At 37.2% G+C, this 14,948-nt stretch overlaps 1 long non-coding RNA gene across 3 annotated transcripts in view; it reads left to right on the top strand.

Moving 5' to 3' along the window:
- The window catches only part of LOC144454332 (uncharacterized), a 64,685-nt gene that overhangs the window by 29,306 nt on the left and 20,431 nt on the right, over window positions 1-14,948 (top strand). For all 3 annotated transcript variants that reach the window (XR_013482723.1, XR_013482724.1, XR_013482722.1), the window contains one exon: window positions 13,325-13,478. This is a non-coding gene — a long non-coding RNA (uncharacterized LOC144454332). The remainder of the gene's footprint in view (window positions 1-13,324; window positions 13,479-14,948) is intronic.

Genomic DNA, 14,948 nt, shown 5'->3' with positions numbered 1-14,948 from the left:
TTTTCCACATCCCATCAAAATTTACACTATCAAAGACCTCGGTCAGATTGACAAAGTTCTTGTACAGATCTCTGCTCTGCTCCTGGCATTCCTCTTGGAGTTGTTGGGCAGCAAACATCATATCAACTGTTCTTTGGCCCTTTCTGAAGTCACTTTAGCTCTCAGCTAGATGGCCATCTTCTAGGTGAAGGATCAGCCAATTGATGAGGATTCTTGGAATAATCTTGCCAGCAATGACTAAGAGAGACCCAACCTGTGACTGTTGCAGGACAGCCTATTTCCTTTACCTTTATGAAGTCAGATAATGGAGGCATCATTGAATCGCCTCTTGCCATGTAATCCAGAAAATTTCAGTCAGCTTTTATATGAGCAGTGGACCTCCTGCCAGAGGAAGTCTTCACATGTTTGTGATAGACACCCTTCTCCCACCCCTGCCTCAGCTCACCAAAGAGTTGGAGACCCCCCTTGGTTACTCTCAACCTGGTTTAGCCCATTTGCCAAAATAGGTTACTGAGGTGTAGCCCCTATGCATGCTCCAGCTTCTTGGAGCCACAGGTAAGAGTTTGATAGATCAGGTGTCCATCAAAGGTGGAATCCTGAAAAGGACTTGGCAGTCCTCACACCTGAGTGCTATTCTTCCCTGAACATACCCTATACTCCACAATGATCTAAGATAATTCCAAAGGACATATGATCAAAAATACTATTTATCTCCAGAGAAAGAACTGATGGGATCTGAATGCAGATTGAAGCATATATTTTTTTAAACTTTATGTTTCTTGGACTTTTTGTCTAGCTTACATTCTAGCTCTTCCAATAACTATTTCCTTGCATAAATTCATGGAACTCTTTGTGCTTTAGTTTTTTCATCTGTAAAATAGAGTGTTTATTCTCTTGTTTTTAAGGTAGGTAGGATCAACTCAGACATAATTTAATTAGTGTGGGAATCTTTGGGTATAGAAATTCCCTCCGGACATAAGTAGTTCATCATTTTTTTTTAAACATTAAAGCAATATTAAGCCATTTGGCTGTGGTCATACAGCTAGCGTTATATCAGAAGAAGAACATCATTCCACAGCCTGTCTGCATTTCTATTAAAATTGAACTCTTTCCCTCTGCAATCACATATTATTTTAATTTATACTTCACTGATATATTTATTATATAACAGTATGTATTATAATTAAAATCACAGTAGTTAATAATAGCTAGCATTAACACAGTGATTTAAGGGTGGAAATCTCAATCCTCAAAACAACCCTATGAAATAGGTGCTATAATTATCAACCCTGTTTATAGAAAGCTGAGGTCAAAAGGCATTAAGTGACTTGCCTAGGTCACATAGTTCAAGTGTCTGAGGTAGTCATTGAACACACATATTCTTGACTGCAAGTTTGATATTCTTCTCTGTGTCTTGTCCTTGTATTAAAGCTCTTAGTACAGTGTCTGGCGCACAGTAGATCCTATATAAATACTTATTCCCTTCCTCCTTCTCTTTCCATACAAATTAGACTGTGCTAATTAAAACAAGGATGTCACCCACACTTATACCTCTTCCAGTGCCCAGTGTGACATTCTGTACACAGTAGGTACTTAATAAAAGCTGATTTGATTGAATTGATTTTTTCTTAATGACTCTCAATGCGTTATCAATTAATTCACTGGAAATTAAAATGTCTTCATTCTGCATATTAAAATGATATTTTTACACCCCTATCTCTATCACTAAATGTTTAACCAAAATTACAATTAGTGAGTACAACTTTAAGAGAATTTACGCTACAGTGTATCTTAGGTCTAGATTCCTTTTTTAATTATGTAGTTCTTATGCTATTCACTGACCAAGACGTATGACCCTGTGATGTTTTAGAGGAAAGAGTAATTGCATTGAAACTTTTTAAAACTAATGACATGGAACCTGCCCTGTAATTTCTGTTATCACATCAAATCTGTGGATAAAGTGATATTTTTGTTTAACATTAAGGATTTTTTATCTTGTTTATGCAGATCACTTTACAAATGTCTAATAAAACATGACATGATGTTCAAAGTGGTCTAAATTGATTTCTACCTAGCCCCATTTCTGTTAATTTCTTATTTCCCAGTGAGGATTCTTAAGTAAAGCACTTCTGGTGGCACTAATACAGCTACTCTGTTGAAAATCCATTGAATTTGATTCTGTTTAAAAACAAGATTTTAGGATTAAAGTATGAGATACTTTAATATCAATTTACAAGTTTTGTTATAGTGTATATTGTCTAGAGCCACATGAGTGGGTTTGACTAACCTGCATCCACTTTACAGGATTATGGATATATCTCATTTCCAGAAAATTCAGTATATAAAAATGTCAAATGATAAAAATAGATACATTTAGGTGTAATTACTGCAAACATATGCTATACATTTTGGATTTCTTGTAGTGCCTACCACAGTGTTTCACACACATCAGGAGTTCAGTGAAATTTTGGTAGCTTTTAAGCTATGTAAAGCTTCCTGACTTATCAATAAGATTCATTGCACTCCTTTCTTTTTTTTTTAGATTTTATTTTATTTTTTTAATATATATTTATTTATTTTTAATTTTCAGCATTTACTTCCACAAGATTTTGAGTTCCAAATTTTCACCCCATATCACCCCTTCCCCCACCCCAAGATGGCATGCATTCTGAATATCCCTTCCCCTAGTCTGTTCTCTCTATCTCTCCCCCCCTCTTATCCCCTTCCCCTTCTATTTTCCTGTAGGGCAGGATAGACTTCTGTACCCCATTTCCTGTATTTCTTATTTCCCAGTTGCATGTGAAAACATTTTTTTAAACATGTTTTTAAAACTTTGGTTCAAATTTTCTCCCTTCCTCCCTCACCCACCCTCATTGAAAAGGCAAGCAACTCAATATAGGGTATACATGTGCAGTTATGCAAAACATTCCATAGTAGACATGTTGTGAAAAACTAACTCTATTTCCCTTAATCCTATCCTGCCCTCCCATTTATTCTATTCTTTCTTTTGACCCTGTCCCTCCTCAGAAGTATTTACTTCTGATTACCCCTTTCCCAATCTGCCCTCCTCTCTATCATCCCCTGCTCTCTTGTCCCCTTCTCCCCCTATTTTCCTGTAGGGTAAGACAGATTTCCATACCCAATTGAATGTGTATGTTATTCTCCTTAAGCCAAATCCTATGAGAATAAGATTCACTCATTCCCTTCACCTTCCCCCATTTCCCCTCTGTAAGAGACTTTTCTTTTCTGTTTTTTTGTGAGATAATTTACCCCATTCTACCTCTCCCTTTCTTCTTCTCCAGTATAATCCTCTCTCATCCCTTAATTTTATTCTCCAGATATGACCCCTTAATCTTCAACTCACCCTGTGCCATCTATCATCTATCTATCTATCTATACATACATACATATAATTTTTTCCTCCAACTACCCTAATACTGACAAAGGTCTCATGAGTTTAAAATCATCTTTCCATGCAGGAATGTAAACAGTTCAATCTTAATAAGTCTCTTATGATTTCTCTTTCCTGTTTACCTCTTCATGTTCCACTTGAGTCCTGTATTTGAAAGTCAAATTTTCTATTCAGCTCTGGTCTTTTCATCAGAATGCTTGAAAGTCCTCTATTTCACTGAATGACCATTTTTTCCCCTGAAGGATTATACTCAGTTTTGCTGGGTAGGTGATTCTTGGTTGTAATCCTATCTCCTTTGCCCTCTGGAATATTATATTCCATGCCCTGCGTCCTTTAATGTAGAAGCTGCTAAATCTTGTGTTATCCTGATTGTGTTTCCACAGTACTTGAATGTTTCCTTCTGGCAGCTTGTAATATTTTCTCCTTGACCTGGGAACTCTGGAATTTGGCTACAATATTCCTAGGAGTTTTCCTTTGGGGATCTCTTTCAGGAGGAGATCTGTGGATTCTTTCAATTTCTATTTTGCCCTCTGGTTCTACTATATCAGGGCAGTTTTCCTTGATAATTTCTTGAAAGATGATGTCTAGGCTCTTTTTTTGATCATGGCTTTCAGATAGTCCAATAATTTTTAAATTCTCTCTCCTGGATCTATTTTCCAGGTCAGTTGTTTTTCCAATGAGATATTTCACATTGTTTTCTAATTTTTCATTCTTTTGGATTTGTTTCTACTGTCTTGATTTCTCATAAAGTCACTATCTTCCAATTGCTCTATTCTAATTTTTAAGGAAGTATTTTCTTCAGTAATTTTTGGACTTCCTTTTCCATTTGGCCAATTTTTCTTTTCAGGGCATTTTTCTCCTCATTGGCTTTTTGGACCTCTTTTGCCATTTGGGTTAGGCTATTTTTTAAGGTGTCATTTTCTTCAGTATTTTTTGGGTCTCCTTTAGCAAGCTGTTGACTTGTTTTTCATGATTTTCTTGCATCACTCTCATGTTTTTCCTCTCTTCCCTTACTTGCTTCTCAAAATCCCTTTTGAGCTCTTCCAAGGCCTGGGACTGATTCATATTTTTCTTGGAGGCTTTGGATGTAGGAGCTTTGACTTTGTTGTCTTCTTCTGGTTGTATATTTTGATCTTCTTTTTCACCAAAGTAAGATAATATAGTCTGACTCTTTTTGCACTGCTTGCTCATGATCCCGGCAGTTACTTGAGTTTTAAACTCTTTGTTAAGGTATGAATCTGCTTCTAATGTGGAGAATGTACTGTCCCAAGCTTTGGGGGGTTTGTACAGCTGTTTTCAGAGATGCTTGTAGGGACCTGTAAATTTTCAGTTCTTCCAAGGTGGTATGATAAGGGGCAGGTGTTTACTCTTTAGTGACCACAAGCACTCCTTTCTGTCCTGTAACTGTGAGGAGGTTTCTCTCTACAGCCACTACAAGCTCCACCATGCCAGCGCTCCTCCTCACCCCAGCACTGCCGCCCAGAACTGTGACCCAGATCTAAACATGGGCAAAGCAAGAGATTCCTGCCTCAGCACTGGCAAAGAGATCCCTGCAATCCCTCTCTGATCAGCGACTGGATTCCCCCTCAGTGTAAGGGCCGGGAGCTCAGTAGGAGCCACCACCCATTGCCTAAGCTCTATGCTCTTGCACTCTGGAACTGGCTTTGAGACTAGCTCCTCTCTCACCACAGAAACAGATTTTCCCCACTGAACTTCTAAGATGTCTTAGGCGTTCGTGGGTTAAGTCTGGAAACCACCACAGGTGCCTGTGATTCATTCCTCTGGTGCCTGCTCTAGGTTTGCTGTGGTCTGCACCCTCACACCACATTGTACTCCTCTCCCTGCCTGGCATGATGCACCTTTCTAATCAATCATCCAGAGTGTGTTGGGCTGGAAATTTGCTTCACTTTGTCTTTTTGTGGGTTCTGCTGCTTTAGAATTTGTTTAGAGCCATTTTTTTATAGGTATTTGGAGGGGTTTGGGGGAGAGCTCAAGCAAGTCACTGCCTTCACTCCACCATCTTGGCTCCACCTCCACTACACTCGTTTCAGTGTGTTCTACTGGCATACTTTAATATTTATATGAAGCAGGATTTAAATATTGACCACTCTCAGAGGTGGCCTAATGAGGCAGTTACCCATTAGCTTACCTCAACCTACTGCTAGAGTGCTTACTATATTCATTTTCATAACCCTACAGTTCTAAGATAATCTGGGGATATGATTGGTTATTTCTTTATTAATTATTAACATTTCAACTTTGGTTTCAATTCTGTAGTCACATCTACCATATTTTATTAAATATTAATCATTGTTAATATTGATTAGCTAATACTGAGGCAACTAGGTAGCAGAGTGGATAAAGAACAGATCTTTAACCAAATACACAAACATACAAATGTATTTGTATATGTTCATGTGTATATTGCACACATATATGTGTGTATCTTTGTACTTTGGTGTGTATATGTAATGATATATAAACATACATGTATATATGCATATATTATGTATACTGATATAATATATAATATATAAACAAGTGAGTGTTTTCTAGTTGATGACATTAACATGCAGCCTGTTAAGGGTGGTTACCCCACAACCTGCAACTTGACTCATTACCATGCTCTTTCTCATTGCTCCCAGTATCCTAAGGCAATCTAGGTATATGTTCGAATATTTATTAATTACTAAAATGTCAACCTCTTTCTCATTAATCAGTTAGCATCATGTGAGCACCCTATTTCATCAAATTATTCATTTCATCAATTGAAAAAGAACTTTTTCGTAAGCAGTTGTTCATATCTCTGTCTCCACCCCCTCCTATTTTCTTTAAACACACACCACACACACACACAAACACACACACAAATTAGAATTCTTGATCTTTGTTCTCTTGAAGAAAAGCTATTGAATGTCCAATGCAAATCAAATAAAGGATAGATAAAATGTAATTGGGGAAAGAGGGAGGCACCAGTAGCTGGGGTAAACAAGAAACGCCTCCTATAGTGCTAAAGTCTGAATTGAGGTTTAGAGGAAACTAGAGAGTATACGAGGAGGAGGAGGCGAGGAGTGCCTTCCTGACATGGACAGAGACTGTGCACAGACAAAAGAACAGAAGAGATCTCTCTAAAGCAGTCTTTTCTCTGCAATGTTTCACAGATGGCAAGTCAAGTTGTGGCTAAACTTCTCTGTGTTCCTTTTTAGGGTAGATAGGCTTTTTCTTTCCTCATTATAAAACTACATTTAACATACTAACACTCTTATATTCTCCTCAACATAGGGAGTTTTGCCAAGCATAGAGCTGGTTAATTGTATGTTAATGTGGTAAAAAAAAATTATTATATGTCAGGTGATGCTGAGTACATCAATAGCCTAATGCCATGCTTTGTTATTACTGCAAACTCTTCATGAAGAAAGCAAAAGGATGGTTTTCTTTGCTTTGTGTATGAGGTATTGAGTTACCACTTCTCTGTTCCATGAAAGGGAAAACCAGAGTCAATATTTCAGCTATTTCAAAGTCATTTGATTCTTGTTTCTTTTTGATATAACTCATCTCATTCTGAGCCTTCATTCTTCATGTGAAATTGGCTTGGGTGATTGGGGTTCTTTGGGCCACTGTGAGAAATGATCAGTGACTACACAGAGCTTGAGACCTTTATTAAATTTTATGTAAAAAGAAATGTTTGGGATAATGTAGACTTTAGATGGCAAACATATTGGTCTGTGCTAGAAATAAGTCATATCTCATTGTAATTTCCTCATCAATATTTTGTGCATTAGACCTGAACATTATTTTGATGTAATATTTTCTACTGAGTAGAGGTATGAGGTATAACACACCTGATGTGCTTGATGAGATCCTGAAACGTCAACTGCTTTTTTTGTTTTGTTTTCGCTTTTTTATTTTTGAAAACTGAAATTTGTTTTCTCATGGAATTACATTATAATTTCAGAGATGTAGCTAGGTAGAGTGCAGGATTTGGAGTCAGGAAGTCATTTGAACAGAGTTTGAATTCAGCTTTAGACATTTACTAGCTATGAGACCTTGGTCAGGTCACATAAATTCTGACTTCCTGAATTTCTTAATCAGTCAGTCAGTCAAAAAAAATGTATTAAACACCTATTATGTACTATGTGCTGTGCTAAATGCCGGGGATACAAAAAGAAGTAAAAGATTGTATTGCCCTCCAAGAGCCCACAATCTAATGGAGGAGAAAACACACGAATAAATGTGTTAAAGCAAGTTAGATACGGGATATATAAGGAATAACCAACAAAAAGAAAGAACTAGAATTAAGAGAGATTAGGAATGACTTTCTGAATAAAATGGGATTTTAGTTGGGATTTAAAAGAAATCAGGAGGGGCAGTTAGGTGGTGTACTGGATAGAGCACTGGCCCTGGAGTCAGGAGGACCTGAGCTCGAATCTGGCCTCAGACACTTGACACTTACTAGCTGTGTGACCCTGGGCAAGTCACTTAACCCTGTTGCTTAGCACACACACACACACACACACACACACACACACACACACACACGAAATCAGGAAAAGCAGCTGGCAAAGAGGATGAGGGAGAGTATTCCAGGCATGGAGGACAGTCAGAGAAAGTGCCAAGAGCCAAGAGATGGATTATTCCGATAGTAGCAAGGTGACCAGTGGTAATGGATTGAAGTTTATGTGGCACGGAATAAGATATGAAAAAATTGGAATGGTAGGAAGTAGTTAAGTTATGAAGGGAAGTAAATGCCAAGTAGATAATAATTTTTTTTTAAGGCAATTGGGGTTAAGTGACTTGCCCAGGGTCACACAGCTAGTAAGTGTCAAGTGTTTGGTCTGAGGCTGGATTTGAACTCAGGCTCTCCTGACTTCAGGACCGGTGCTCTTTCCACTGCACCCTTTAGCTGCTACATCCAAGTAGTTGATTTTGCATTTGATCCTGGAGTTTATTGGGAGCAACTAGAATTTATTGAACAGGAGGAAGATACAGTCATATCTGGGCTTTAGGAAAATTACTCTGGTGGCTGAATGGATTGTATGAATTGGAGTGGAGAGAGATTTGAGGCAGACCCATCAGCAAGCTATCACCATTGTCCAGGTGTGATGTGGTTAGGGCCTGCACCATGGTGTTGGCAGTGTCAAAGGTATCATCAGCATAGAGATAGATGGTAATTAAATCTATATAAGATGTTGAGATCACCAAGTGAAGTGATAATAAGAGACAGAAGAGAAGAGGGCTTAGGACAAAAACCTGTGGGAAACATATGACTAAAGTGTGTGAGCCAGTTGAGGATCCAACAAAGGAAATTGTAAAGGATTAGTCAGATAGGTAGGAGGAGAACCAGGGAAGAGTGTTATTCAAAAAAACCAAGAGAAAAGAGAGTATCAAGGAGAAGAGGGTAATCAACAAAGTCAATAGCAGCAAAAAGATTGAGAATAACAAGGATGAGAAGAGGCCATTAGATTTGGCAACCAGAGCGTGTAAACTACCCTTGAGTAAATGTAAAGAGGAAAAGAAGCTCCAAGTATCTCATGGGAACACTTTCCAGTGACCCTGAACCATCCCCGGAAATATGCTTTCTTTGTTTGGTTTCTATATAATATTTGACATGGGCTAGGGTTGGTGTGAGGGTCCATTATACCATTCTGTTTGTCACAGTTTCATCAACATACACTTTTATGTGTTTATATATATTTCCCCCTCTATCTTTCTCTTGACATCATGAGGATAGCAGTGGAATACTTAAATTGTCAGCTTGTTTTTTTTCTCTCTCACCCTTGCCATGTGACCAGCCCATCTTCTTTACCTAATATAAAGTACTTCTATCAGTATTATTCTCCCTCAATAATATCTTCTGAAATCTTCAATACAAAGTCAGATTGTGCTTACTTAAATTAGGGTAAAGGGACATCTGTTGGGCTTGGAGAGACTGGATAGAGAATGGGCAGGCAGCATTAATTCACAAATGCCTGAACTCACATGCTAGATCTGACAGCCATATTTCCTTCTGCTATTATCGTTTTTCTTGCTGATTTATCTTTTTATGCTTAAGGTCTTTGTGTTTTCTTCTTCCTAAAACTTTTGATACTTTCTGTCTTTTTCTCCCTTTATTTTCCTTATCACTTTTTTCCTGACACCCTCTCCTCTGATTGTGGTTCCACTGGGGGCTTGATCTCAAAGCATCTCACACTCTTCCCACACTGAGTAATTCACGGTTCATCAGTTTAGCTCTCTGACCCAACTGGCTTTCGGATGGTCAGAACTGGTCCCAGCTGGATACTGTGCTTAGGCTTGGTGGAAGATTGCATAGCTCCACAGCTCCCAACACACATGGTGGTGTGTCCTGGTTAACAATTCCTACTGTTCCTCAGTTCTCTGCCCTGGCACCAGCAGTTCAGAGTCTGTTTTCTCTGGCACCACCACTTCAAAAATTTTCGGGGGCTTCTTGTTTGCAGTCCCTGGCAGGCTTTTTTCCCCTGAGGGGCTATGACCAAGGTGGTTGTTGAGGTTTGAGCAAACTTCCACAGTGTGGAGCTGGAGTCTATATGGCACTAAAGATAAGGAGTTTGGACCAGGATGCCAACTGACACCCTGCAAAACTGTGTTGCATCCTTCAGTCTGCCTTGGTAGCCTTGAACTTGTAGTATGAGAGGTGGGGGAAGAATATTGAGTGAGCTAAGGGGAAGTTAGCATCAGTTCTTGAATTTGGGGGGATTTTTTTAATCTTCTTTTGGATTCTGGGTAACCTAGACCACGAAAAAAGCTGAAATTGCTTTATTTTTGGTGCAAACTTTCTATTTTGGAAAGGTTCAAGAGATCATGGGGATTGGAGAAGATGTATAGTCCACCATCTCGTCCCCGGATAACTCTTACATACTCATTATTGCCAGCTTTTTATGTAAGGGGGCTTTACAGCAAGAAACTACATTTTAAAAAAAATTTTTAGGCAGTTGGGGTTAAGTGACACAGCTAGTAAGTGTCAAGTGTTTGGTCTGAGGTCGGATTTGAACTCAGGTCTTCCTGACTTCAAGGCCTGTGCTCTATACATTTTTTTTAAACCTGGTTATTTTAACGATAGAACTCTGAGATATATTCAATGTGAAAGTATCATATAAAGTGCCATTTTGCCACATCCTATGCATAAAGATGCAAAGTGACATTTCTAAATTTTGCACAGGCAGGGAAAAGTCATGTTTAGATTTATGTTCCTCAGTTCTCATTCAAATGAAGTCATATTCTATCCTCCAAAGACCCAGAATGCACTTCATACATTTTCAGGTATTCTAATTGTATAAGTGTAAGTTCTTACTATCATTAGTGATAAAATAATAAAAAATACTCTAATTAGAATACCATTTGTAGCATTTCTTGACTTGTAATTGCTCTATGGAAAATAGCATACTTTATGATATTCAGATTATTAGAAACATAAGTTCTAAAAAATAAACATGCCAGTATTGACCAACAATTCCATTGTTAGGAATGTACATTGAAAATATTGTCAGAAAAACAGACAAAGAAAATAAAAGCTATCTGCTTATAATATTTCATAGCAACATTTTATATAAGTGCAAACAAAACAAAAAACCCTGGAAACAACCTAAATGTCCAATGATATGGGCATGTTTAAATAAATTTTGGTACGTTGATGGAATGGAATAGCATACTGCAAATGTCAAAGCATTAATTTAGTTCTCAGGATTTTTCTGGCTTAGCATTTTTATTACTTGTGTACACAAAGGGGAAAATGTACCTTCGACATACAAGCAGGTCTTACAGCCATGTTTTCCAAATGACCAATTTATAATTTTACAGCTAGGTTGAAGAGATAAAGAATGCAATGGAGATGAAAAATAGTTGATAGATGAGTTAGGGATAGTATGACAGTGGGAGAAGGAAATACATGGGTGATAAAGTTATGGTTAGGGTAAAATACTGACCCAGTTGTAATTGAAATATTTAAATGTTACAAATGCTTTCAATGTCTTGCCTAGAGACAGCATTCTTAACCTTGACTTCTTACAAAAGGGATATTTATTGAGAGAATATAGCAAGAACAGAAATTTAAATATACCCTCTCCAAACATCTTCCTCTACTATTTTAGTCCTGGTGGAGAATAAGCCGCTTAAAGTGGCTGCTACAAATATTCTTCCAAGCACTGATTTTACTTCTAGAAGCAATATAGCTGATGGATGATTTACTCCCTTACTTGAAAAACACAGCATTAAGACTGTCAGGCCAGTCTACTGGTGGGTTGGATCAAGTAAGTTGCCTCTCAGGTTGTGGCAAGTATGGATGTGTTGGCTAAAAAAATCTCTGTTGTGGAATCCTATTATGAAATCTCTGGTGACTCCTCCAACTTTTTCAAGTCTCACAACAAGGAATCCAAAAGAGCCTAGCAATCACTCAGGAAGCAAACAATTGTTTTCCTTGACAAGCAGAAATATATGACATTCAATGACAACTCTGGTTTAGCATATTACTTTGTAAGACCTTAAAGACAAAATGGTGAAAGCCTGAGAAGTATGTCATAAAACTGATAAGCAGTGAAGGGGGAAATATATATATTTGCAGAAAGCTTGGCAAGAGAACTTAGCCAAAGTATCCTCATAATATTTTTAGGATTAAAACTGAAGCATAATAATAATCCAACTAAAAAAATAAAAGTTTTAAAGTGTTTTAGAACAAATTTTCTTCCTTATCAATGAGATACCGCATTTAGATTCTAATATCAAAGGCCTAACCTATAACAAGAGGAATAGGCACTGAAGCAAACAAAGTTGGGAAGGGCAGTACATTGTGGAGGGAATATAATTTGTAATGTAATTTTTAAGGCCTTGAGGGATCAATTGTCTAGTTAACTCAAAAAATGGAGGAATACAAAAGACTTGGGAAAAACAAACTTTTGGTTAACAAAAAGAGAGAGAGAGACAAAAAGAATGTTAACCTAGATGTCTACTTTTCTTTCATTTCTATGAGAGACAGACAGACAGAGAGAAAGAGAGAGAGAGAGAGAGAGAGAGAGAGAGAGAGAGAGAGAGAGAGAGAGAGAATAAACTTAATATGCATCAAGAGCAATCTTGATAAAAGTTTGAGAGAGGAATAAGGAATAGTCAGGGTATTCCAAAACTCTTCTCCAACAGACCATATCTTTACAATCACATGACTGACTAAATATATTGAGAAGACAAAATCCTTCTGTATTTATTCTTTATTGATTATTAAAGCATTTGAATCAGGAGAGTAAAATGCTATCTCCTACAAATTGATTTTCCTACAATAATATACCTCACACTTTTATGTTAAAATTATATGAAGATTTAGCAATAGAGATAATGACCCTCTAGTTATTAATATCATGCAAGATATTAAGTGGGGAAAAGGTGTGCTTAAAAAAGATGACTGACTGTCTCATAAAGAATGGACAGTGAAGAATCTAAATGGAAGAGAGATTATGCAAAGATGTAAGGTCTTCCAGATAATCTTATTTGGTGATGATATTGTGTGAATTGTGTCAAGTCCTGGAATAGGATAAAATCTCTTAAATTAGACCTTCATAATCACTCTACATTATGACATATAGTTAGACGGGAAACTCTGTAGAGCTATTCATTAGGAGATAGATGGTTGGATTGATAATTATGAATTAGATATAGATACGGATGATAGATATTGATATAGCTATGTGTCTAACTAAATTAGATATATAAAGATATAGATATCAGTATGGTTATAGAGAAGTATAGAGATAGATATTGATACAAAAAGACACTATACTTGTTCCAATAATTGAACATTAGATTAGTGAACTGTGTTATTTTTTGGAAATTCTGCAGTGCTTCTCCCCCCCCCACCATTTTCACTGTTTATTTTTGTTTTTATGTCATTTCCATTTTCTCCTATACTTCTAGCCTTAACTTTTCCAGAGAAATATTCCTTTCAATAAAGAATTTTAGAAGAGGACTGAAAAAAAATCATCAAATCCAATCAACAAATGTTAAATGCCTGTTGGTAAAGACAATGTTCCACATTCATGTACTTTTATATCTGCAAAATCATCAAGAGGTAAAGATATCATTTTATATCTATTTGGGACCCAACTTAGTCATTTTGATTTTAAATCATTCAGGTTATACTGTTTTGTCATTTTTCATTGAATTTGTTATAGTTTTTTTTTGTATATTGTTTCATTGGTTCAATTTATTTCATTTTGTATCAGTTCATCTAGCTCTTTCTATGCTTCTTTGTATTACATCAGTCAATCAGCAAACATTATTAAGTGCTTGTTATGTATAAAGCACTGTGCTAAGTGTTGGGATATAAAAAAGAGCAAAAGACAGTCCTGACCTCAATGAGCCTGTAATTTAATGGGGGAGACAACATCCAAACAAATATATACAAAATAAGCTATATACAGGATGAATGGGAAATAATTAATGAAGAGAAAGGAGTGGAAATAAGAGGCATTGGGGAAGCCTTCCTGTAGTAGGTAGAATTTTAATTGGGACTTAAAAGAAGCCTGGGAGGAGAGTAGTAGGAGCAGAGAAGGAAGAACATTACAGACATGGGAGACAGTCAGAGAATGCTCAGAGATGAGAGATGGAGAGTCTTCTTTGTGGAGTAGCCAAAAGACCAATGTTACTTGATCAAAGAATTCATGTCAGAAAACAAGGTGTAAGTTAGGAGGGGGTTAGGTTATAAAGGGTTTGAATGCCCAAAATGTTTATTTGATCCTGGAGATAATAGGAAGCCACTGGTATTCAGATTGGGGTGGGGGGCATGAAATGATCAGATAAAAACGTTAGGAAAAATCACTGCAGTTGCTGAATGGATGTGGGGAGAGACTTGAGGTAGGAGGGACATCCAGCAGGCTGATGGACACCCACTTTGAGATGTTTGAAAGGCAATTGGAGATGTGATTTGATTTGAGGTAGATTTGAGAATCATTAGCTTCAAGATAATGATTAATCCATGGGAACTGATAGGATCACCAAGTGAAGTACTATAGAAGAGAAAAGGGCCCAGGAAAAAACCCTTGAGTGACACCTACAGTTAGAGAGGGTGATCTGGAAGAGGATCAGCGAAGGAGACAAAGAATGAGTAAGTAGTCAGGTACGAGAACCAGAAAAGTGGAGTATTTCAAAAACTTGGCGAGAAGAAAGTATCAAATAGGAGAGGATGATCAATAACGTCAAGGGTCATTGGTTTTGGTGACTAAGAGATCTTTAGTAACTTTGGAGAAAGCAGTTTTGGTGAAATGATAATGTTTGAAACTGGATTGTAAGAGTTTAAGTAAACAACAAGAGGAGAGAAAATCAAGGCATCTACTATAGATGGACTTTTTGAGGCATTCCCTACCAAAGGAAGAAGAGACATAGGATGACAGCAGGGATGGAAGGGTCAAGTGAGGGTTTTTCTTTTTTTTTTCCAGAATATTGTAAAGACATGGACACATTTATAGGCAGTAGGGAATGAGTCAGTAGGCATGGAGAAATTGAAAATAAGTGGAAGAGTGGGAATGACAAAGGGGGAAAT

This window comes from Phascolarctos cinereus, unplaced genomic scaffold (genome assembly GCF_003287225.1).
Source record: "Phascolarctos cinereus isolate Bilbo 61053 unplaced genomic scaffold, phaCin_HiC Scaffold_1;HRSCAF=81, whole genome shotgun sequence".
Taxonomy (NCBI): domain Eukaryota; kingdom Metazoa; phylum Chordata; class Mammalia; order Diprotodontia; family Phascolarctidae; genus Phascolarctos; species Phascolarctos cinereus.
The sequence above is the reverse complement of the archived record's forward strand: the minus strand, read 5'-3'. Positions and strand labels throughout refer to the sequence as shown.